Raw genomic sequence first — 27,282 nt, 5'->3', positions numbered from 1 at the left:
ATTCCCCCTACAGAAACTTGCAAAAAAGAGGAATTCAACTGAATTGTTCTCATAAGAGGCAAAAATACTATAATTTATAATTTGACCTAGTTGTCTCTTAAAAAGAACAAACCTAATTTGTTTTATTAAACAAATCATGGTCAAATGGTTAATATATATTAAATAGTCTTGGATTCTATTTTCTGATTGTAATTAAATTGCAGAATATGTGGTTATTCAAAGCAAGTGCATTAAGATCAATAACTTTTATCATTTTTTGTAAAAAGGTTGGTCAGTCATAGAGTCACCAGAAATGTAAAATATCTGTGAATGGAAGCATAATAATTCTACAACTTCATTGGCTGCATAAAACGTTTTTAAGAGACAGTTGTTCTTCAGAACTGGAATGTGTTGCATATGTAAAATAGATTGTAGTTTTCCATTAGGAAAAAAGTAGATGTTTCCCTCAGTTATTGTTTGTACATGGTTTAAAGAGTGAAAATTATACAGATGAGATGGTAATACGGTTGTTGTTTTAATGCATCAACATTTATTCCATATTTGTCAAAGGCAGAAGGGGAAGAGCAAGGGTGAAGAGGAAGCACAAGAGAGGTCTCAATGGGTGAATGGAGATGATGTGATGGACTGTTCCAGTACACCAGATGACTGGAAGAGAGTGGTGCTGGGCTTTGACAAAATATGGAACTTTAAGCACACATGTGGGGCAGTAGATGGCAAGCATGCCATTCTTGTCCCTGTCCCTGTACCCCTCATTTTCCTTTTTTACAGGATGGCATTCTGCTGGAACCATTCCTCAAGGTCCCCCTGGTGAAGGTGTAGGGCATAACCTTGCTCCAGCCCTCCCTCGCCACCAATGGGGTATCTGCCTCTGATGCTGTGTCAGACACAGGAGAAAGGGGTGCTTTGCTGCCTTCAAATGAGGCAGTAAAGGATGAGGTGGTGGTGGGGACATATACTACCACCCTGGTCTCCTCCAGGGGTCTCTCATGCAGGGCTACCTCCTCTTGCACTATAACCTCCTGTGACATCACCTCGTGCCACTCCTACTCCTGGGTGGGCAACACCTGCATGGCAGGTTTTGTTTAGGGTTGTGCCCTCCCCCTGCGCTGCTGCCTTTTTGGTGCCATCTAAAACACGTCTCCTCTCCAAAAAACACTCCAGCTATGAATGAACATGCCTTGGAGTGAAAGAGGTGACGTTCAGCTGTTTAAATTAACTTTTTTTTCTACTGACCATTTTTTTCACCCCGGAGCTATTACCTTCGACTACTTTCGACTACCTACGACTAGCATCACGACCTACTACGACTGGCTTTGACTAGACCTACCACTAAAAAAATATCGATTTTTCCCACGGCAACCAATTTTTAGTCACGGTCAATTTTTAACATCTTGAAAAATACGCTGCGACCTAGCTGAAGCTTCGACTACACGGAAACCACTCTCGACCATGAAGGAGAATGACAAAGACCTCCTACGACCCCGTGGCGGCCTTGCCGCAACTATGGGTCGAGGGCAAACTCGCCAGAGGTCGCGGTGGAGGTCGCCCAAGTGGGACAGGGGCTAGGAATAAAATATTGCAAACAGCTTTTGATGGAAAAGATTACTCCAATATAAGGCTTGAGTAAAGCAAGTGTAGAAGTATGTCAGTGATTCTAATGGGAACTCCTCTAAAGGCCTGGGTAAAAACGTTTTTACAGTAATAGAGGAAATATGAAGAGCAGCGTTTTTTATAGATATATGTAAAACCATAACAAATGTGATTGAGGATTAAAAAATAAAAGAATTGAGAATGAGTAAAACCAGGAGAGAGAAAGCAAATATTGTATGAGTGTAAATTAGACCAGAAAGAAAAGTCAGAAAAAAATGTATAAAAAATGAAAATTATGTTCATGGAGTTGATTAGTTTTAATCATAATCATTACATTATTAAAAAAATGGTCATACTGTTAATTACTAGACTTAATTTTCTGCGACATTTAATTGGCAACAATATGTATATACAGATATTTCATTAAAAATCTGATGTTTTGTGCGGGATGACCTTTTGAAACAGTAATAAAGTGGCATTAACCAGCCAACAGCTTGTCACAGTCCATCCTTTTTACCTATTGTGTGTTGCTGAATGATTTGCACATTAATATTAGCCTGCATTGTTTTGTCACCACTTATTTTTCAGCAGCCTGAGCCAGTAGACAGTAGAATCGACAAATTATGAAAGAATGGATTGAATGGGCTTATATTCACTGGAATTTAGAAGGATGAGAGGGTATATTATAGAAACATATAAAATTCTTAAGGGATTGGACAGGCTAGATGCAAGAAAAATGTTCCCGATGTTGGTGGAAGTCCAAAACCAGGCATCACAGTTTAAGAATAAGATGTAGGCCATTTAGGACTGAGATGAGGAAAAACTTTTTCAGCCAGGTGTTGTGAATCTGTGGAATTCTCTGCTACAGAAGGCAGTGGAGGCAAATTCATTGGATGTAGTCAAGAGAGAGTTATACATAGGTCTAAGGGCTAACGCAATCAAGGGATATGGGGAGAAAGCAGGAACAGGGTACTGATTCAGGATAATCAGCCATAATCATATTGAATGGCTCGAAGGGCCGAATGGCCTACTCCTGCACCTATTTTCTATGTTTCTATGACTATGCTATAGAATTTTATCAAAAACCTGATCACCAAATAATCCAGGTACTTAATTTGCTAGCCATCCAATTTAGTAATTTTTGTTCCATATCATCTCTGCATTTGGTAAATGTGTGCACTAAGTTACCCAGGGATAAGCAGTGCCAACAGGATGCATTCCATGCTTTGACATGAGTGTGCAATAATGTTTGCACATTGACTGAGATATAATTAGAAGGTTAAGGCTTGAGGAGCTGAGTTCCAATCTATATCCACTCCCCCTCATCCCACAGTCATCTCACTTGACTGACACTGACTATCAACATAAGCCAATTGCTTCCCTGGCCCACCTTCTCCATCGGCTTTACAGACTGATTCCAGAGATCACCCCAACAACCTATGTTTTCCCAAAATTCAGGCTAGATCCTCTCCCCAGCTCTATCATCTCCCTGACCCTACCTAACCAGGTTCCCAACTAGCCCTGTATCTGTATTCTCTCCTCTCAAAACTCAACAGACTTGCTCTGAGTTCTACAAAGGCTGGTGTTTGTTAAGGAAAGCTTTTGTCCATGCTAATGCATAGATACTTTTATTATTCACTAGACCAAGTGCAGACCCATTGGGTCTGTTCCCGCAACATGCGGTTGCGAGGGGAGGGGGCGGCCTGAGGTGTCACACACACTAACCAACCTCTCACACACACACACACACTAACCACCCCCATTGATATTATATTAAGAAGGGAGGGAGGAGAGGGGTAGGGCCGCCCAGCAGCCGTCGGCCTCAGGGTGAGCCTCAGCTCCATGGCCTCGCATCATCGACGCTTCAGACCCCGAGTACAGGGAGGGGGGGAGGGTGGAGTGGGCGGGCGGGCGTGATGCCGAGTGAGCCTGTATAATGATATTTTATTATTGGAGTATTTAGAATTATAGCCGTGAATGATCAGATGTACTCTTATACTTTCCGCTAGAGGTTCAATCGCAAGGGCAAATAACAGGGGTGATAATACACATCCTTGTCCATTGCCTAGGATAACTGAAAATTAGGAGAGAGTATATGGTTAGTCAGTATTCTGGCAGTCGGCTTGTCATATAACAGTTTTATCTATGAGATAGAATTTTCTCCCAACTGAAATTTTTGCAGAACTGTAAAAAGATATTTCCATTCTACTTGGTCAAATGCTTTTTCTGCATCTAATCAAATAATTTATGTCTTTTTTAGTTCTGTGTGAGTACATTATGTTAAAAACGCGTCTCAAATTATTAAACAAATGTCTCTTGGGTATAAACCCCGTTTGATCCGAGTGTATTAATTTATTAATGTATTTACTTAATCTTCTTGCCAAAGTTTTCGCTAATATTTTCTGATCTGTATTTAACAGGGCGATTGCTCTGTATGATCCCGGGTCTTCTAGATCTTTATCTTTTTTGGGTATAAGTGTGATAGTTGATTCAGCTAGTGTTTGTGGTAATGTCTGTTCTTTAAATGCGTATGTATAAAGGTTGTATAAACGCGGGGAAATTACCTCATAAAATCTTTTATAAAATTCGTTACTAAACCCGTCTGGTCCTGGTGTTTTGCCGTTCTTCAATGAATTGATTGTCTCTTCTATTTCTTTAATTGAAATCTGTGCTCCTAATTCCTGTTGTTCCAGTGGATTAAGTGTTGGAAGTTTACAGTTATCAAGAAAGTTTATAATTTCTCTCCTTTCTGTTGATGTTTTGGATGTATATAAATTTTGATAAAATTGGGCAAATCTTTCATTAATGTCTTTTGGAAGCGTTAACAATTCACCTTTATCTGATTTGATTTTTTGGATAGTATGGTCCTTTTCAACTTTTCTCAACTGGCGTGCTAAAAGTTTGTGTGGTTCCAAATTCGAAATTTTCCTCTTTTGTAATTTGAAATAATCTGATAACTCTTGCAGATAGATTTTGATTTAGCTTAAATTTTAATACTGCTATCTTGTTATGTTTATCTATAGTCGGATCTATCACGTTTTCTAAGTCAAGTTGTCTGATCTGTTCTTCTAATTGCAATTGTTCCGTCCTATTCTTTTTGTTTTGCCATTCTTGATATGAAATGATAGAACCTCTAATAAATGCCTTAAAAGATTCCCATAATAACGAGGGTGAAATACCTGGGGTATCATTGGTCTCAAAAAAGAGTTCCATCTGTTGTTTTAAATATTTACAACAATCCGGATTATTTTGTATTTGAGGGTTAAACCTTCAGAACGATTTTTAATTAAACATTCCTTCTAGGTTTAAGGAGAAGGTTAGCGAGGAATGATCGGAAATAGTACTATTATGGTATTTGGGATTAATTGTGAAAGGTGTTAATTTAGTGTCCACTAGAAAATAGTCAATACGTGTATAGGTTTTATGTACTGATGAGTAGAAAGAGTATTCTCTTACGGATGGGTTTGCAATCCTCCATACGTCTGTTATATTTTTATTTCTTATATACGTATTTAAGAGTTCGCTGGATTTTGATTTTGTATTATATCTCTTTTGTTAAGAAGATTTATCCAAGTATTGATCCAGAACGCAATTGAAATCTCCCCCAATTATCAGGTTTTGCTGGGTGGAGTCTGAAATTAGATTCAAGATTTTATTAAAAAATTGTGGGTTGTCAAAGTTAGGAGCATAGATATTTACCATAGTGAGTGGGGTAGAGTATATCTCCCCAGAAACTATGACGTACCTACCATCTTTGTCTGCAATGGTGTTTAGATGTTTAAATAGCATGCCCTTACGGATTATAATTGCAGTGCCTCTGGATTTGGAGAGATAGGAGGAGTGATATATTTGACCGATCCAATTAGCCTTCAGCCTGGTCTGAGCTTGAACTTTAAGGTGCATTTCCTGTAAAAATATTATATCAGCATTAATTGATTTTAATTGGGCAAGAACCTTACCCCTTTTAATTGGCTCGTTAGCGCCCCTAATATTCCAGCTACAAAAAGTAATTCCTCCAGTTTTCTTCAGAGGGTCGTCTTGCATTATAGCTTACATGGATTCCCTTGTTTCAGATGCTGCAACAGAATAACTCAACCTTCTGGGTGTTGGGTGGGTGCTCCCAATTTCAGAACTCTGATGGTATATCCCAAAGAAAGATGCCCTATGGAGAAAAAGCGAAAAAGGTGCTAAATAACATAAATGAAACAAAAAAGCAGTATTTGAGTATACTGTGTGAGACCACCCACTGGTGGGAAAATTCGTGTGATCTTCCGTAGGTGTAAATCTCATTTAGCTCTGCCCCTCACAAATTAATATTATAGAAAATAAAAAACAGGCCAGAACAGGATATTATATGCACAGAAAAAAACCCAGAACATGTACTGCAAGTAGTCCATCTTATAGGTTGGACTAAGTAGGTATTTACTATTTAAATACTGTATGTAAATTTAAAAAAAAAAACGTTTTTTGCTTATTAATAATCCTGTATTAAACAGTGTCGAAGACTGTGAGTGAGTAATTTCCTCTAAGAGGATTATATTTCTTAACTAGGTCTAAGTGGGTATTTACTATTTAAATACCCAATTTTAATGAACAAAGTATCATATTTATTGGTATTTGTATATTAAACACATACTCGGATGAAAACCATCTGGCTTGAAGGGGTTAATTGAAATCTCTGGCCTGCCTGCCTGCCAATCTCTCTCTCTCTCGCTTACTCCTCCCATCTCCAAGCACCATCGCCTCTCTCTCGCTTTGGCCTGGCAGTTTCTGGAAGCTCCAATCTCCCCCCACGAATAGATATTAAACATATTTTTGATATAAACCGATACAATGAGCATTGGCTAGAGGTCGTAAATCTAGTAGCTATTAAGTATTAGCTTTAAAGAGGAACAGGTTGGTATTAGGTGTTAACATTAGGTTTTAGGTTAAAGTAAACGGTTTAGTACGATTGTTAGTGTTTTATGTGATAATGATAAAATTATTTATATAATTTGTTAGTAGATTATTACGTTACCTTCGATTTAAATTATTTTCTATGCTGCGTAATTCAAACGTCTTGAACCTTCCGTAGTAAACACAAGGGCCTTGAACAGTCTATCCGCTTACATTCCAATCTATCATTGATAAGAATGTCTAGACATAAGCACATGCGAGTTTGCCGACCATCTTATTTACAACTTTTATATATATTTTTATGTAAAGAAACATATTCTATCAAACTACCCATTATAAATATATATAAAAGGTGTACACGCGGTTTAGCCAACAGGTTCAGTGAGAATTCAGTAGCACTGCTAATCAAACAGAGCCATGGCATTCTACTTATCCTTTAGGGTCCTTTTTTTAAGTCCTGGGCATATTTAAACACGGCTTCTGGGTCAATAAAGAAACGCTCTGAGCCTTCATATGTATTCGGGATACATTATTCCATATCTCAGGTCTGGAATGTCTCTAAGAATCAGACGAGTCTTAGACTTAGACTTAGATCCTTTATTTGTCATTCAGACCATTCGGTCTGAACGAAATGTCGTTGCCTGCAGCCATACATATAATAATAAACAACAAAACACACAATAAACACAAATTAACATCCACCACAGTGAGTTCACCAGGCACCTCCTCACTGTGATGGAGACAAAAATCTTAGGGTTACTGTCTCTTCTCTCCTCATTCTCCCTCTGCGCTGAGGCGATATGTTGTTACCCCACCGGGCGATGGTAAGTCAGTCCCACGGCTCACCGAGCTCCGCGAACGGGCCGGTTCAAGCTCCGCGGCCCGGGGTGGTCGAAGCTGCCGCCCTCCAGTCCAGCGGATGCAGCTGTTGCCGCGGGAGCTCCGGAAAACAGGCACCAGCCTGTGACCTGCGAGCTCCCGACGATGTCGTCCACTGGCCCGCGGCCGAGCCCCGGATTCAGGTCACCGCCGCCAGAACGCCGCCTCAGCTACCGGAGCACCGTCTCAGCCCCGCGCCGGGCCGCATCAGCCACCGGAGCACAGCCTCAGCCCCGTGCCGGTGCCCTTCGTGAAAAGGGCACGTTTCTTCACCATCTCTGCTGGATAATCTCTGAAGAATCTTATGTTTTCTCCTTCAAACATCAGGTTTTTTCCGATTGTCACTTTCTTCATGATGTCTTCAAGAGCTGCTATGTCGTTTAATTTCAGGATAATCTGTCTTGGTGGAGCCCCAATCCCTGAGCGGGCTCTCTGGACTCGATGTGCTACATCAACTTTAGGTCTCTCAGGCAGATTAAATATCTGTTGAAGTAAGTTGGCAGTGAAAACCCGAGGATCTTTTCCAGTTTCCTTTCCTTCTTTCACTCCAACAATTATTAAGTTTTGGCGTCTGGACCGGGCTTCAAGATCTAGGCATTTGTCGGTCGTTCTGGCCAGTTGCCCAGAAACACGGTCAAGGTCTTCCTTCATTCTTTGCATTGTATCAGACATGTCCGTAGTAGTAACTTCCAGATCTTTAATAGCTTTGTTTTGTTTTTTTGAAGTGAGGAGAACAAGCTCCAACTTTTTGCTGAGATCTTCTTCAACCCGTTTGATTTCTTCTTGCAAAACGGTATTTACTTCTTCAATGCGATGATGTAGAATATCAATTTTTCCACAAATTTCCTTATTCCCGACATTTATTCGTGTTTCTAACTTTCCAAGCAGAGTAGTCAGCTGATTAGTCAGAATCTCACCAACGTCCTTTGCCATAGCTTGTCTTAAAGATTGTTCTTGTTCTTTTATATTTTCTTCCATAGTAGCAATAAATCATTCTCCTTCAGATTCCTCCTCAGATTCTTCAGGGGTTGTTTCCTCTGACTCTGACTCTTGAACGGCCAGCAGCCTGGTTCTTAGTCGTGTCTGAGGTAGAGCCGGTAAATTCAGTTTTTTCATTTAAAAATGCCGGTATCCCGTCGGTGTGCGGCGATTTCTGATGACGTCATTTACGCGACGTCAGGTATCTGCCGGGAGGTATTTAAAATCGGCCCCGTTTTTCTTTTCAGGCTTTTTAGCGCGTTTTAGCGCATTTCAGGAGCGGTGCTAAAACGGGCGCCTGCTTCCTACTCCATGGTGCCACCGGAAGTCAGAATTATTTTAGAAGGTATTAATTTTTTACTTCTCCGTGACTATGTTATATAGATATTGGAAATTGTTTGTAAAATTCACATTGCAGTAAGCTAGACATTGTTACAAAACTCAGGTATTTATTTCATTTGAAACAGTCAATCTTTAGGAATAAAAAGAAAAATCCAAAGCAATTTGGCATAAACCTAAGAAAGGATCTTCAATCACTGATTTCCAACTATCAAGAAAAACTAGCTGTTTATTACTCATTACTCCACAAACATCCAGTTATCTTCTGCACTGCAACTCGCATTATTGGTATTGGTTTATTATTGTTGCATGTACTAAGATAGAATGAAAAGTTTTGGGTGCATGCTCTCCAGTCAAATCATACTCTCCAGGAGTACAATTAAGCAATGCAGGCATACAACAGGTAGTGTACAAAAATGAATGTGTATCTTCAATGATTGTAATATGAAAAATGAAATACTCACAAAAAGTAAGTTAAAGTACACAGAGTTGTGGTTTGTTATCCACACTCATAATGTGAATCTTTGCATCTACTGTACTTGACTAGACAGGCCCTGACTTTATTTGTCATGTTACATGGTTACCTATCTTGTAAATTACTTAAATTAATGCTGTTCTAAGCATGTGAATGTTGAATCTCCAGGCAATATGACATAATATTGCTGTGCATGAAGGAGATTAATTTGGACAGCAACACTCTGATTGCTGCATTTTAACTGCCTTTGTGCTGATGCCAGAAGCCGCTGTATTATTTACTTCAAAATAACGATGAGCATTGTAATTTCTAAAATGTAATTTATGTCTGATCAAAGGTAGACAAAAAAGCTGGAGAAACTCAGCGGGTGAGGCAACATCTATGGAGCAAGGGAATAGGTGACGTTTCGGGATGAGACCCGTCTTCAGACTAATGTCGGGGGGGGGGGGGTGCGGGAAACAGAAAGGAAAACGGGGAGACAGTAGGCTGTGGAAGAGCTGGGAAGGGGAGGGGAAGGAGGGAGAAAGCAAGGACTACCTGAAATTGAAGAAGTCAATGTTCATACCGCTGGGGTGTAAACTACCCAAGCGAAATATGAGGTGCTGTTCCTCCAATTTGTGGTGGGACTCACTCTGGCCATGGAGGTGGCCCAGGACGGAAAGGTCCAATTCGGAATGGGAGGAGGAGTTCTGAGTCACCGGGAGATCAGGTTGGTTATTACGAACTGAGCGGAGTTTTACTGACAATGAGAGCAAGGTTGTTGTTCTGGCACCATTTGGTCAATTGATCGATCCCCCTCCTTTACTCTGACTAGTTATCGTCCATAATTGGTCCAACAACGGTGGTGTCATTGGTGGATTTAAAGATAGAGTTGGAAGTGGGTCTGGCTACAGAGAGAGTAAAACTGGGGGATGAGTACAAAGCCTTGAGGTACACCTATGCTGGTTGTTATCGAGCAGGAAGTGTTACTGCCACTTCATATTGATTGTGTTCTGTTTTTGAGAAAGTTGAGGATCCAGTTGCAGAGGGCTGCGCAGACACCCAGTTCCCTGAGCTTGGTAATCAATTTGGAGGGGATGATGATGTTGAACGCTGAGCTGTAGTCCATGAACAATAGCCTGATGTATGTGTTTTTATTGTCCAAGTGATCCAGTGCAGAGTGCAGAATATTGCATCTTCCACTGTCCTATGGTGACAATAGGCAAATTGTAGTGGGTCTAGGATCTTGTTGAGGTAGGAGTTGATAAGCGTTATAACCAACCTCCCAAAGCACTTTATAACCACAGACATTAGTGCCACTGGTTGGTAGTTATTGAGGTATGACACCTTACACTTCTTGGGCGTTAATTGATGCCCATTTAAATCAGTTGGGAACCTCAGACCTCAGTCATGAGAGGTTGAAGATGTCTACTAAAACTCCAGCCAGTGGTCTTTACAGGTTTTGAGAATGCGACAAGGTAGACCATCAGGTTCAGATGCTTTCCGAGGGTTCAAACTCTTGCAGGAGCTTCTGACGTTGGCATCTGTGACATATTGTAATATCATCGGGGGGTTATGTGGGCCAAGGAAGGCATATCCGTGTTCTCCCTATCTAATTCCTAGGTGTAAATATCACCAACAAATTGTCATGGTTTAACCATATTGACACTGTAGCCAGGAAAGTACATACATGCTGCTATTTTGTGAGAAGACTATTGAAATTTGGCATGTCGGCAATTCCTCTTACAATTTCTACAGATGCACCATGGAATGCATCCTATCCGGACACATCTTTGCTTTCTATGGCAACAGTCTGCTCAACGGCACAAGAAATTGCAGAGAATTGTGAAAGTAGCCCAGTCGATCATGTAAACCATCATCAGCCCATTCCCCTTCCACCCCATTGACTCCAGCACATTTCTTGCTGACACTCACACCCTGGTCATTCTCTCTTATCTCCTCTCCTGTTGGCAGAAGGTACAACAGCTTTAAAGCACCTACCACCAGATTCAAGAACAGTTTCTTCCTTGCTGTTATCTGACTCTTGTATGACCTCTCATATACTAAGAAAGAATTCCAGATTTTCCTGTCTCCTTTGTTTTGACTCTTGCACTTTTTAAAATCTGCTCTTTCTCTGTAGCAGTAGCACTGTATTCTACATTCTGTTCATTTTCTTTTTTGCAGTGCAGTAAACCTTCGTTATTACGGACCATTTTATGATGAATTTTGGTTATTGCGGAAGGACCTTCACTGCCAGGTCAGGCTACTGACGCCATCCCCAGCCCGCAATGCCTCCCTGGCCGCCGGCCCACAAAGCTTCCTCAGCCGCGCATGCGTCGCCATCGCCGCCGCCACTGACTACCTGTACTCCGGCCGCCCACGAGCCGCAATCAATGACTCCACCGATCCTCGTCTCTCCCCCAGCTGTCAACTTACCGGGGCTGTCAATTCACATGGATTCCAGGCCCAGTTCCAGAACTAGAGTCTGAAGAAGGGTCTCACCCCAAAATGTCACCTATCCATGATACTCCAACATTTTATGTCCTTTTGTGTATTACCCAACATCTGCAATTTATTTGTTTCTACTACTTAGAATTGTCTATTATACAATGATAGTTCCTTACTCAGTTACAGTGGACAATTGGCAACAACGGACATCATTCGCTCCTCTATGGTCCATTATAACAAGGGTTTAATGTGCATGATGTTCTCATTTACAGTATGATTTGCCTAGATAATAACAAAACAAAGCTTTCCACTGTATCTCGGTGTATGTGATAGTGACATACCGATACCAAAATGTAGCTATCCTGGACAAATAAAATCTAATGGTTCTATAAATATTGTTTATCTATTGTCTACATAAAATTATATGGCTACAGAATGCACTCTGCTGAGAGGAGTCCTCGTACTGTGAGATGCTTCCCTCCAGTCAGGACCAGGCCTGTCCAGGCATGTAGAAGTAATTGCTGTAATGTTTGTTGGAGCATTTAATAGAATGAATAGACACATTGAAATATTACGTATTTTCTAGTGACAATATTTCTTATATAGAGTCTCGTATAACAAAACTCAAATTAACTCTGCTCAAACTGAACAATTTGCAATGCTTAGATTTCAGTATTATAAAGAGCAGAAATCCACATTCCCTCTATTTTGGAAACCATGTGAATTATTTTATAGACAGAAGAACTGCAGATACTGGTTTACCAAAAAAAGACACAAAGTGCTGGAGTATCTCAGTGGGTCAGGGAGGAGTTCTGGGGAACATGAATAGGAGACCTTTTTGGTCAGGGCCCTTCTTCAGGCCTATTGTAGTGTTTGGTTTGGGGAGGGGGGGATGGGTGGTGGGAGAAAGCTGGAGGAGAGGTGGGGACTGGCGAGTGATAGGTGGATAAAGGTAAAGAAGGTATGGAGGTGTTTTGCTTGGCAGAAAGTTGGACGAAGGCCAGAGATGCAAAGAACAGACGTGTGAGATAAGGATAAAAGAGGCATGAAATGTGGCCAGAGGAAAGAGGGGATGAGGGAAGGGGAAAGGGGGAAATGGGTGTGCATTCAGGTGAGGCACAGGGAGGAGAGAGGGAAATAAAGGGGAGGAAAGGTGGGGATTTGTTTACCTAAAATTGGAAAATTCAATGTTCATACCATTACCAGAGTGCAATGCGAGGTGCTGTTCCTTCAATTTATGTGTGACCTCACTCTGGCATTGGAGGAGGCCCAGGACGGTATGGGACTAGGAAGGGAAGCTAAAATCAACTGGGAGATCCAGCAGGCCTTGGCGCATGGAGCGCAAGTGTTTGGCAAAACGGTCACCTAGTCTTCGCTTGGTCTCGCTGATACCACTGAATGCCGTAGATGAAGTTAGAGGAGGTGCACACGAACCTCGGTCTCCCCTGAAAGGACTGCTGGGGATTCTGGATGGATGTGAGGGAGGATGTGTACGGACAGCTGTAATATCTCCAGTGATTGCAGGGGAAAGTGCCTACCTCACATCCATCCAGGGATTTCAGCAGTCCTTCCAGTTAAGAAAGAGTTTCACGTGCATCTACTCAGACCTCATCTACTGCATTTGGTGCTCCTAATGTGGCCTCCTTTACATCACCGAACACTTGCGCTTCAATCTCACCTCTTCTATCCTTTTCTCACACTTTTTGTCTTTTCATATCTGGCTTTTGTCTAACCATCTGCCAATCAAAAGTTCCCCTCACCAGTATCCACCTATCACTTGCCAAGTTTTGCCCTGTCCATACCTCCATTCCAACCTTTTCCTCTTGCTACAATCAGTCTGAAGAAGGGTTCTGACCCGAATGTCACCTGTCCATGTTTTCCAGAAGTGCTGCCTGACCCACTTAATTACAACCAACACTTTGTGTCTTCTTTACATATTATCTTATGAGACATCGTTTTGAATGTTAGCGTCAAAGGGGAAGAAGAAATAGCTGCATTAGTTGACTTTTGCTGTGAAATTGTGTAGTATCATTTTGTACCCTAGCAGAAACTACAGTCATCATCGAAAGAGAAAAATGGATATGACTGTAATATTTATTAAAAAGCCCTGTATCCTGGTCCATCGTAACAACTCAAATAACTAGATTTAATTTAATTGTCACATGTACCAATCAAGGTACAATGACATTTTAGTTACCATACAGCCACATTAAGTAAAAAGCAAAAATAAACACAGCACATAAAATAATGTTTAACATAAACATCCACCACAGTGGAATCAGCATTCCTCAATAAAGTTCAGTCATCTTCCTCCTTTGTTCACCCATGGTCGCGGCCTTTGAACGGGGCCGCTGCCGACGGTCCGCTGTTCAAGTCCTCTCGTCCTGATGATCGAAACTCCGGTGTCAGAACGGATCCCGCGGCATGGAGCTCCTGAGTCGGCCGCTTCTTACCGGAGACCGCTGCTTCACAGTGTTAAAGTTCACAGGCCCTGCGGTCGGAGCTCCAACACTGGCGATCCTCGGCAAAAGATCCCAGGCTCCGCGATGGTAAGTCCGTGCCGCACCTGCGGCTTGAAGTTCCATGTCGGTCTCCAGGAAAGGCCGCACCACTCCATGTTATAAGCCGCAGGGGGTGGGGGGGGGACGGAGATGCGACACGGGAAAAAAACGCATCTCCGTCGAGGTAAGTGACTGGAAAAAGTTTCCCCCGATTCCCCCCACCCCGCACCCCCCACATAAAACATACCAAGAGACATTAAAACAAACATTCAAGACATACTTAAAATAATAAAAACAGAGAAGGGACAAGACAGACTGCTGACGAGACATAATTACGAGACTACATTACGGGCGCCACCCGGTCGGTGTTAGAAATGAATTAGAAAAGAACACAAAAATACCTAAAATATTTCCTTTAAAGATTACACGATTATTCATATTCCCCCTAAGTACTAAAATAAAGCTATTTATCCTGCTTGTCATCTTCCTTCAAAGCACACAAATATCACAAAGGTATGCATTTTTCTCTTGCTGCTTTAGTTTAAATATCTGTTGCAAAAAAGTGCTGGAAACAATCAGTAAAACAAACAGCATCTATGGAAAGAGAAACAGAAGTAAATGCCCCTGTCCCACTTAGGAAACTTGAACGGAAACCTCTGAAGACCTTGTGCCCCACCCAAGGTTTCCATGAGTCGCCAGGGGTTTTGGTCACTTGCCTGGAAAGCCTCGACCGTAGCGGCAACCTACAGGATCTTTGCTGCCGACCGCGCACACACAAACAAACACATCGCAAAGGTGGGGGCCAGGGACAGCGGAGGAGCGCTTACGCGATGAAGAGTGATGTAAACGGCTGCCACAGAGCACGGTAAGTCCTTTTGCTCCATCCATCCACCCCCAGCTTCTCTGCAATATATAACAAATGTTTTTTCTCTTCGGATTTTGACAAAGGATCTTCTACTTGAAACATTATTTCATCACACCTAATGCCTGCTAAATGTTTCCAGCATATTCTGTTTTTTGGATAATCATGCTTACCTGTGACTTGACAACATTGTTTAAAGGGACAGCTGAAGAAAAACCTTTTAAAAATAGCAAAATTAACATATGTTTTGAAAAGTCCACAAGTGCTCTATTCGCCTCTATTGCAGTGCTGAGGACAGTTATCAAATTCCTGTCCCCCGATTTACCTATTTCTTACCAACGTCTATGGATTTGCCCTCATCAACCTTTTTGGTTACTCCTTCAAAAAAGTCAATCAGATTTGTAAGACGTGATCTCCCATGCTGACTACCTCCAAATTTCAGTAAATCAACATTACACCACCATTGCTCACAGGATGCGAGTAACACATTCAAACACAGCCAAATGAGAGCCAACTTTATTTTACATAGTACAGGAAACCTTCCGTAACAAAGTGATGAGCAGATGAGAGATGTGTGATGAGCAGATGAGAATATGTGTCAGGAAGGAGACTGCCATCAAGGTTGATACAAGGCTGATGCAAGGAACACTACAAAGAGTGGCCATGGCCAGAGGATACATTTTGGAATCCTAATACTCAATGTTGAACAGTTCCATGGTTCACCCACCAACAATTTCAACCAATTAGAATTGGTTATATATATATATGCTTCAACAACTCCTCACTTGTTTACTACCATCCAAACCCTTACACCCACATCTCACAGCTTGCAAACATTACCAGATATTCAACCATAGCAGGAAACCAAACAGATCACAGGTCACTGACTCTACACTCTACCTTCTATTCAAGGAGAAGGTGGAGCATAAACAATAGAAACAACTAGGGGAAGCAAAGTGATGCAGCTGGTAGAGTTGTGCCTCATAGTACCAGGTATTGGAACCCAGGTTCGATCCTGGCCTCAGGTACTGCCTGTGTGCAGTTGGCATGTTCTCCCTATGACCATGTGTGTTTCCTCCAGATGCTCCAGTTTCCTCCCACATCACAGATATGCGGGTTTGTAAGTCAATTGGCTGCTGTATGTGTAGGGAGTGGATGAGAAAGTGGGATAACATAGAACTAGTGTGAACAAGTGATCAATGGTCAGTGTGGAATTGGTGGGTCGAAGGACCTGTTTCCATGCTGAATCTCTAAGCTAAACTGAAACTCAAAACAGGTGAAGAACTTGTGATGTTAACAGTTTTCCGCACCAGCAGGAAAGAGTGCCAAAATTGTTGGAATAATTGGTCAGTTATTGGTCACAGAAGCCAATCGCAACGAAGAGATAATCAAAATTAAAGTTAATAACTCATACCTAAATCTCCTCACATTTCACTTATCTTTTATCTAACGACTACTTTCCTAAACTTGTACTCCCCCCACCTTGCTGACCCCCACTTCTCTCACCATGACCCTAACCGTGTGCCCTTCTGTTCAAAAGTAAGAGAACTGTTATGAGTATAAATAAACAGTTAAGAATTTAAATAGTAGGAGTACTCTGATTATACATCCCCACTCCCCTTCAACATTCCAAAGAGACTGTAAATAAGCATATTACACAGTCTGGAGTTTAGAGTCATCTTTAATCAATGCACACAATATAGCAGTGCAGCAGGTTGTTAGTTCATCGTCACCGCTTCTAAGGCTGCCTAGTGTAGGAAGTGGGTGTTAATATAAAGCATACAGTAAAGTGGGGTTAGTGATGCTATTTCTACTATGATTGGTTCACATGCAATAACCAATCTACATAGACAATTCCCTCCATGGAGATTCATCCATCTCCACCAACACTCACTTCTCATGGCACCTTCCAAAGCAACCAAGTGTTCAAAATAAAGAATCAAATAAATAAATAGATAGATGGAGATACAATACTTGCCTTTTTACTTCTTGCCTACACAACATCTAAGGTGATGCAGAGATTCATCTGCATTTTTTAAATTTAATTTGCTGCACATTATGCAGTGTTGTCTACTTTGGAGAACCCAACATAATTTTATTAGTTCTCTGTTGAAGAAATGTACTCAAACATTTATTTTCTTTGATGTGCATGTGGGGAAACCTGCTCCTGGAAAATAGTTTGTGGAAAGGACATCTTCCTGAATTTCCCTTTTTTCTGCCCTGCAAGCACCCGCTTATCCTACCGTGCTAAGAGAAATGATTACCAAATTCCCCCATGTTCACGACCAATAACATCTGGCTAAAGTTCAGAAGGGGGAATATAATTCTTACCTCTGCCACATCCTTAGGATACTCCAGAAACTGTGAAAGGTATAGAAGTAGCCAGTATTCTCGACAACCAGCATTCCCCCAAATCAAACATCAACTTGCAAATATCTGTCAATTTCTTCAGATAGTACAGGCGAGGTACTTCTTCCTGTTTCTAAACATTTGGTTGAGCTTGTTAGCTAACCATGGCATAGGCTACAACTTAGCAGTGTTGGCACCAAGTCAATGTTACACAACAGATGATAGAACAATCTACCTATTTTGTGCAACTCTGATGCCTGGTAGTTTTGCAAGTTCTACTGCCTAGACAAAAAGCTTGCTTGCATCACACAGTAAATTCAAAACAATTTGACATTTGTATTACCTTTTGGCCCTGTATGTGCCAATTTTCTTGCCCATTATCTCTTCTGTTAATTGCCAGTATGTCATGTCGCCTACTCAGCAAGTAAAAACTAAAGAGCAGTTTGAAGAAGGGTCCGGATCCGAAATGCCATCTATCCTTATCCTCCAGAGATTCTGCCTGACCTGCTGTTACTCCAGCAATTTGTGTTCTAAACCTAATAAAAGCAAATGATCTGTTCCAAGAATCCGAAAAAAAAATCCCATACTCTGCAGACATCATTCAGAACATATAAAGAGAACTCTTTCATTCTGCAAAAGTAATACTCGCAAAACAGCTACTAGGTTGACAGATGGTCGAATGCCAAAGCGGATACGATGAGGGACTACGTGAACAACCCCGTCCAGCTGCTTCAAAGCAGCGGTGTGAAATCACAGATAATAGTGACTGAAGTATAATAGTAAGATGAGAGAAGACGAGAGATTACCTTTATGAGGGTTGGGAGCGGAGGGCGCGTAGTCCCTCATCGTAACTCCTCATAAAATATAGATCAAACTTCAAACTGGTAAGTTCTCGTTTAATCTTACTACTTTACTACAGCGTCACGTGAGTGACTACGTGAAGATTTCAAAGCCCTGCGATTTCATGCCGTGAGAAACGAGTCTACGCAACCACAACTGCTCCATTAACAAATGAGGGGAAACATTCATAATGCATACAGTCATGATATAGATTTAAACATGCTGATGCTGTTAAATGAAGTAATAATAATAGTCACATCTCTCTTCCGGATCGAATCTATAACAGAATGTAAAATAAAGTTGACAAATACCCCTGGTCTGGCAACGTGTTATTATAAAATGTTTGGAAATTTGTTCGTTTGACCAAGCTGCAGCTGATGTGGTCCAACCAGAACGTAATTAACCTTTGCTGCTGCTGCTGTAGTAGCAGCCCTGGTGGAGTGAGATCTGGAATCAGTATCTACTCCTGCATAACTCAACTCCGTTTTAACACCTGGAAATGGTCTGAACAGATACGTTCTTATAAAGTTTTTTGTAACTAACAATCATAGCTAGCTCAGAGCCTCAAAGGCTCTTGGTGACCTTGACGTGCCCTCACACAACGAAAGGTCCCTGGGTATGCCTTGACCTATTTTGAGACCTGACACCCCTACTGCTCTGCTTAAATAAATTATAACATAAAATACTATACATATTATTTACAGGTGTAATCATCCTGTCCTGTCGCAATTATGTAGCGACTGACCTGTTGCGCTAAACCAGCGCCAGGAGGATAACTACCTAATGAGATCCGGCCAAAGCTAAGAATGTAGCTGGAAACCCCTGGTGAAATAGTGTTAACACAATGTCAACATCCCATACTGCATTGTACTTGTCCTGGGAAAACTTGTGTTAAAGATATCCTTTACTAACTCGATATCCAGGGTGAACCCAACAAAGTGGATCTCGTTTGCTGCAGCAAATTTGATGGAAAGCACGTTGGCACAGTTAATGACCCTATAACTCAATATTGTCAAAGACCATTTAAAATGAACTCCAAGAGCTCAGAAATCTGTAACATTTTAAATGTTATATGAGCGTTAAACAAACGCTTCCCATCTCCTGAAGAAGCAAAGTACTGCTTTTTTGGTACAATCCCAGCACTCCGAATACATACAAGAATAGGTGTGACAACCTAAGCCGTAGGAGAATCTGTAGAACATAAATTGATTTTATCATGCAACGGCTGATTTCCCGAGCCACATTTCCCGAGTCCCGAGTTACGTTTAGAATAACCATATAAGGTTGCATTATCATTATTCCCGACAAATCGGGAATCAAACTGCATAGGCCAATCACACAGCAGGAAACCTAAAGCGGGCTCTTGATGACTTATTTGAAGACCCGACTGATGAAGCAAAATGGAGGAAGACATAAAAGACCATTCCTCCTGCTTGCAGCGAGAATGTATCTTTCGCCACTGTTATGCCACATATCTTTGGAACCTGTGAATTAACATGAAAACAACATATCTATATTCAGTTTTGCATTGAATCAGAATTTCATAAATACGGTGTGGTCCAACACCCATTCTGTGTTGTCATTGCTCTGTACTTGATACTCCAGTGGCAAATGAGATTATGTACCTATTACGGGATTCTTTTACTTGATTGCACCCACGTGACTATCATATGCCACCATCATAATGTATCAACATATGATGAGCATGCAGATATGCATATTCGCTCAATCACTCTTTAACCCATAAAATGCACATAGGGTCTATAGATAGTTGATACCAATAACAAGAATTAATAACTCATGCAAATCTCCTCCACCTCCAAACTAGAGATGACATTCGCAATTTCCCACCTTAGGCCATTAGCATCATTTTGCAATATAATGAAATGTTTACTACTCAAACTACTGGAGCAATGCTGAATACTGTTTGTCCATCATTGTGACTTTAGCAGCTTCAGCTGGTAATAGCAAAGGTGTGTTAACAATGACCTACATGGCACTTTAAAGTTTGCCATTTAGCATGCTGTCAGTTCTCCCACTTGCACAGCTGCATCACATCCATTACATTGTCAATTGGTCTTAATGAATAGAAAACTACTTTATAACAACAAGGCTGTTCCAAGTTTCTATTGACTCCAATCTGTTGCCCAGGACGGAGTCACAGGCCGACTAATAGCCAAAGGCAAATCCCAATGTCCATTTGATAACAACTTAATTTTAACTGGATAGAGGAGCCCAATTTCTCAAATAGCTTGAGACTGAAACAGTGGATTTTAGCAAAATACAGCGTCAAAATATCATCCAGACAATACATAACAAGTGTTTTTGAACTCTGAGTAGTCTTCTTTGAATGATTTATTGTCATCATACTGTTAAATTGCCTCATCATAGCAATGCCTCCAAATATGACCACTGTAAATGGAAACACCCTATGAAATCAGTTTAATCAGCCATGTTTCATAATGAACAGGCCACGCCTGCCCTCATTTCGTGTCTGCCCCTCAAAAGACAATTCTTGCCACAATTCTGACCCTGCCTTGAAAGACAATTCTGCCCATATTTCCGAGCCTGTCTCGAAGGCAATCCTGGCTAAAATACTGAGCCTCCCTCAACACAATTCTGGCCCAATTCCAACCTGCTTGGAATGCTAGTAATGTCCAGTTTTACCTGGTTAAATGCCTCTGAGTAGATGACAATGTTTTAATAATTTGTGTATTGTACAACCAAGTGTAATCTTACCAACTTGTAAGTGGTCCCTTAGTTGTAGAGTAACCCTGGTAGAGTGCGTGGACCCTCTGGCCAGCTTTCATGCTGCCACCAGCTTCAGTGAACCGCTTACTGCCGATGAAGCCGTGGGGTGCGTTGTCACCGAAACTATGAAGCCTTCCTCGTCGTTGGCCTAATTGGTCCAACAGCTTATGCTTCGTCCTCCAGGTTTTGCCTGTGGAATAGGTCTTACCTGAATAGAAGATTCGGCGGCTGACTCTAACATCCCCGGATAGCGGCGTTCACTGCATTGTGTTGGGATGGCAACCTTGCTGCCATGAATGGTACCTCTGACACGAGCCTTCATCCCTTGGGGTATGCTCCTCGGCTATACCCTCAGCCTCGGCGTCAGGTTACACTGACCCGGCATGCTCTCCTCCTCCATGAGGGAGACATTAAGCAGCCCTGCTACAAGGCGCTGCTGGCACGGCCTCTCCAATAGGCCCGCGCTGGTATGGACTCGGCGTCAGCCTAATACTGACCCGGCGGCTTCCATGCCTTGAGGTATGCTGTTCTGCAATACCTCCAACCTCAGGGTCAGAACAAAACTGCCCCGGTAAGCTCACCTCCTCCATGAGGGAGACATTATGCAGCCCTTCTATAGGTGCTGCTGCCATACATTAAGCAGCCCTGTTACAAGGCGCTGCTGGCGCAGGCTCTCCGATATGCCCAGCACTGCCATAGACTCGGCATCCCCTTTAAGCAGCCCTGTCCAAGGCTCTGCTGGTGCGGGCTCTCCCATAGTCACGCGCTGACACAATCCTGCTGTTGGAGTGTATCTAGATGGAGCCTCCTCTCCATTAGGAGCTCCATCCTGGCCAACCTCCAAATTTTTCTCATTACCGGAAGGGAACCCTCCCGGGACCAGGGATGGCCATTTTGGTTGGTTTACCCCATATCTTGGGGACCACTGCGGTCTTGGCACCGCATTGCTGCTGGATTTCCCCTACCCGGAAACCCCAGCGTCTATATGCATATCGGAGGGGAAAACCCCTCCCGGCACCCGGTCTGCTGGATGTCCCCTCCCCGGGAACCCCAGCGTCTATATGCCTATCGGAGGGAAACCCTCCCGGCACCCGGAGCGCTTCGGAAGTCACTGACCACCTTGTCAGTGACTGAATTCGCGAAACCCGACATTCCCCAGATATCCGCTTCCGCGGCGAGAACCGGGGTTTCCCCACAGCCCATAGCTGGTTCCCTCGTCGGCCCTCGCGAAGCATCCGGCAGGAAACCTCTGCAACAAGAGGTTCCTGCAAGAAAACAAAACAGGTAAGAAAAACAAGCTTACCTGAAGTTTAAACTTACCGCTGGATGAGCTCTGCTGCTCCAACCGGTCGCCTGCACCAATGCGGCTGACGTAATGGCACACGTGCGGCTGGACGGGGTTCTTCACGTAGTCACTCACGTGACTCCGAAGTAAAATCTTAGTTTTGAACCATGAGAAACAGCTACACTGAAAAATATTACAAGCTATTGTTCAGCCTCAGCATGAATCACCCCCTCCTTCATCCATTCCAAATTCCTAATTTGGGGTGCTTTGGCACAGTTTAAATGCAAATAGATGTTAATCTACAAGGATTACTACAAGATTGAGTTAATGTGCAGTTACTTTGGTTCAAAATTAAGACGTGTGGCATGATGACTATAAATGAGATAAAGTTTTGTTTAGTTCCATTTTTATTCATTGCTTTTGTGTTGCAAATCTTGGTATAGGCAGGGATTTTCAGCTACATGTCACACCTGAAGATATATTCACACAAATGGGAGTCAACAAAATATAGCAATAGGCCAACACGTTTCCTTCTTGTAGCTACATTTCGTATGGAGGTTGGTGGTCGGAAATGGGTGTTTGGGGAGGGGGGAGGGGGGGGGGGGGGTGTTGGGAGGGGGAGCTTCCAACCACGTTTTTTTTAATGGGAAAGGAAATCTATTCTTGAAAATGTTAACTGAAATAAGATGCACCATCTGCAAGGCATTTATGTGTTATATTTTAATTTCCAGATGCCATCATGTCAGTAGTTCTGCTTTGTGGAGCACATTTTGAATGTAAATTGATTGTAAACAAATATTTTCCTGTTTAACAAACTGGCAGCATACATAAATAATGCATCAACAGGGAAATAACAGAAAGCATAAATCATCACTTTAGAATTGTAATAATTTGGAAATTTGTCATTTTCACATCTACAGTTTGCATGTATTTCCATTTCCGATTGTAGAAATAGTTGGAGCAGTTCACAATAGTTATGGATTTTTTTAAATGTTATTTATTTTCGGATCTGGACATCGCTAGGAAATCAGCATTTAGTACCCATCTCCAATTGTTCTTGAGAGGATGGTGAGCCACCTTCTTGAACTGCTGCAGTCCTTCAGGTGAAGGTTCTCCCACACTTCTGCTGGGCAGAGAGTTCCAGGATTTGGAGACAAGAATGACAAAGGACGAGTGAGATATCTCCATATCATAATGGTGCATTACTTGGATTGGAACTAGTAAGTTGTGTTCCTTTGTACCTGCTGCACTTATACTTCTTGCTGATAGAAGTCATGGGTTTGGGTGGTGTTGTTGGAGCAGCCCAGGTGAATAATTATAATATATTTTATAACTAGTTTACTCTGCATTGGTGTTAGAAGGAATTAATGTTTGGGATGGTGGAGAGTGTCCTTGGCACTGCATTCATCCAGGCAAGGGGTTTTGTGACTTACTGTGTAAATGGTAGAAAGATCCTGAAGAATCAGGAAGTGATTCATCACCACAGGATGCCCAACCTCTGCTCTTTTCACCACCATTTTTATGAAGCTGGTTCAGGATTTTCTGGTCAGGATGTTAGTGGTAGAGGACTTGCTGATTAAAGCCATTGACTGTCAAGGTCAAATGTTTGAACCTGTGTGGCAAGAATGTTGCTTTATCTTTATTAGTCCCCGCTTGAATGTAGCCTGGGACTTGATGCATGCTGGTGAAGAAGGTAATGTGGAATTGAACTTATACTTATAAAATTAAAACTGGGTTAGACCAGGAATTGAAGCAATGCACCACAACGTATTTGCATGAGATTTTTTGTCATGCTGTATATTACAGATATTGAAACTCTTCTCTCAGACTATTATTTTTACTAATTACTTATTTTGTGTGAGAATATTTTTAAGTTTCCATTTGATAATTCCACTTAAACAATTGAGGCAATATTTTATTTGTTAAAATGTAACTATAAATTCCCCATACCTTGTTAATGTCCACACTATTCTGTTAACAACCACTGGAACTGATGATCAAGATTCAATTTTAATCATAAGATAGACGCAAAAAGCAGGAGTAACTTATTCACTATTTCATTTTTAGAAAACGTTTTGAAAGGGCTCGCCTGTCTGTCTGCTTTACATACTACATATCATTACGCGCTGTTCTGTTCTGATGAGTCTCGGACCTGAAACAGTAACTGTTTCTCTCTCCACATAAGGTAGACACAAAATGCTGGAGTAACTCAGCGGGATAGGCAGCATCTCTGGAGAGAAGGAATGGGTGACGTTTCGGGTGCTGTCTGACTTACCGAGTGTTTCCAGCAGGGTCTAATTTTATTTCAGAATTCCGACAGCTGCTGGGGGTTTTTTGATTCACCCAGTTATAATGTGTCAATTAATATTACATTAATAAGTATTCCCATTTATATCGGAGCATTGGCAGATAGGCGAATTGAATTATAAGAAAACCATGCTCAAATTAATAGGCAGTTGGGTTTATATTATGGGATTCTCTACATGCACAGGTCCAATAAACAGGAGACAATAGAGATTGCAGATGCTGGAATCTTGAGTAAAAAAAACAGCAAACTGCGGGGGGAGATCAGCAAGACAAGCAGCCGATGTGGAGGGAGATTTTCGGCTCCAGACTCTTTTTCAGTCTGAGGAAGGGTCCCGACCGCGTGTCCGTTTCCTTCCACTAATGCTGCATTTAGGATCAATACACCGTTCTTCTAGCTTTCCAGTTATCTGGTCTGGAATAGTAGTTATGTGTAGTTTTTACTATAATTTCCCATTGACGGATTGTTTCATGCCATTTCTTTCTATTTCTGTTAGGAAACGTGATCTTGTTAACTTGATCTACAACACAGCGGCCTGAGCTTAAAGCGAACATTTATATGACCGACATTACCTCGAACTTTAATGTAGCTGCGGTTTGATGTATTCGCGTGGATCATGTGTGTCGTTCACTTGGGTGTGTGCAAGGATTATAATGCGAGGATTATTTCAAGAACGTTATTTCAAGATATACAAAGCGACGTGAAGCAGAACCAAAAATATTTAATACGTTGACGAGGTTGCCATTAACTTCCAAAGATTGACACGGCGGTGGCATTGCAGCATTTTATATAAAATACATTTAACAATATAATGACTGAATGGTTTTGCTTGGGCGAGATGGCGACATGAAATGTCTCGTATCACTAACCCGTCAGCAGGAAATCTGTCAAAGCTGGAAACTTCTCTCAAAGGTTTAGTGCACATTTCCCGAGCCTTCCTCTGCCGAACGCTTTCAGAGAGCAGGTTCAGAGGGTTCACTATCAAAGGGGGAAAGCGCAAAGGAAAAAAAAAAGGACAAACCAGAGTCAATCTGCATATTTCCTCGTGTCCTATCGAAACACGTTGACACAAGCTCTGCCGGTCATCGCGACGATAGCAGCAGCAATCCGCGTGGTTAACATCTCTCACTTGTTGACTTATAGGTTGTTCTTTCGCTTGTCGTTAAACTTCAACCACAGCGAAACTCTCGTTGCTGCCGACTTGTGTTCGGGTGGGTGAACGAAGCACAGACCGCACTGCAGTGCGACCTGCACGGAGTCCACGCGCTTTATAAACTTCAGTTTCAATGAAGCCCTGCAGCCATTCGCGTTTTGGAATTCAAACTCACGGATGGTTGGAAGGTGGTGATATCAAAGAGGAGGCACAAACATAATTGAGTGAGGACATAAAAGATGAAGACATAGGTAGTTTCTGTCGGAAGAGTTTTTGCACTGTTCTTGCTTTGTGTATATATATATATATATATAATTATTCTGTATAAAGTTTATTTTTTGAAAAAAAAAGTTTCCCAAATCGGCCCAGGGCCGGAGGCGTTTGGTGCTTGGAAAAAGGGCACGAGGCGATGAATTGATTGCTGCTTTCTGCTGTCCGCTTGGAAAAAATCGAACTCCATGCAGTTCGAAATATCTATAAGGATAAACTACTCTGACGGAGAGACAGCGCTGGAAAAAGAAACGCGACCATGTTACCATTGGTATTAATGCAGTTTATCACTACATCTACTCGAACCGACTCAGTTGTAATTGCAGAGACACTAAATAAATATAAATAAATTAAAATACTACTGCACTGGCATCTAGTACAAACGCGGAATCATATTTTGTGGAACAGTTTAATCCAAGTGACGTTGAATAATCCAAACGAAAACCGCTGACTGGCCGTCAATATAATATGACAAGGTAGAAAAATTGATGTATTTTAAAAATATTGAAATGCAAATTACCTGCACAACTAGTTAGAAATAGTTAAAATTATATAATCGGGAAGAATCTTGAGAACCCTGACCTCCAAGTTCAAAAACTTCTTCCCAGTAACTACCAGGCTCTTGAACACTGCACAACACTATCCACAACCTACTTCAGCAAATATGATTACTACGTGCTTTGTTTTGATTGCATTGCCGACTTTGGATTTGCACTGTTATAATCTGGCATTATTGATTATTATATTATCGCAGGACTGATTATATTTCTTTGTGTGTTTTTTTTGTTGCGTTAATAGGCCTGTAAAGCTGCAGCAAGTAAAAATTTCATTATTCTATTGCCGATACGCATGACAATTAAACACTGAACTGAACAGGTCTACGGATGCGACTTATTCTAGCCTTGCTTGTGCTCGAGACTTTTCGACCTTTGTTAAAATTAATTCGATATTTCAAAATTTGTTGCTCTGGAAATTGATCAATAATTTGAATTAACATCGTGTTTAGCGAACTAATTTAGCGAAATAGATCATGATTGTTCCCCCCATTTCCTCCCCCTTATTATGGGCTGCTAATTCGCTTGAAATGTAATAAACGCGATTGGATATCTTTTATTTAAAAAACAAAATCAACGGATAAATAAAAACACGTCTTGAAATACAATAAAACTATTTGGTTGTGTGTTGTCTGCTTTGAACGAGAACATTGCTCTTAGAAATCCGTGCAAAAGCAACGGAGAGAATAGGACTGAGCATGCAATCTAGGAATGAAAATGAGAAGTCAGAATGGAAAATAAATCTCCACATAGCGGTGACGCGAGTCTCGAGTTTACTGAAATCTTATTTCAGTCGATCTGTTTGAGTGGCTTTCAATGCGTTCCGCA

At 41.6% G+C, this 27,282-nt stretch overlaps 1 long non-coding RNA gene across 1 annotated transcript; it reads left to right on the top strand.

Annotated features, from left to right (window-relative positions):
- Positions 1-8,548: 8,548 nt before the first annotated feature.
- LOC116980910 lies at positions 8,549-11,970 on the top strand. Its single transcript, XR_004414096.1, has 2 exons — positions 8,549-8,689; positions 11,321-11,970. It is a non-coding gene; the product is annotated as an uncharacterized LOC116980910 (long non-coding RNA).
- Positions 11,971-27,282: the final 15,312 nt, after the last annotated feature.

This window comes from Amblyraja radiata, chromosome 14 (assembly GCF_010909765.2).
Source record: "Amblyraja radiata isolate CabotCenter1 chromosome 14, sAmbRad1.1.pri, whole genome shotgun sequence".
NCBI classification, from domain to species: domain Eukaryota; kingdom Metazoa; phylum Chordata; class Chondrichthyes; order Rajiformes; family Rajidae; genus Amblyraja; species Amblyraja radiata.
Note: the sequence above shows the minus strand (reverse complement) of the source record. Positions and strands in the feature narration are given on the sequence as shown.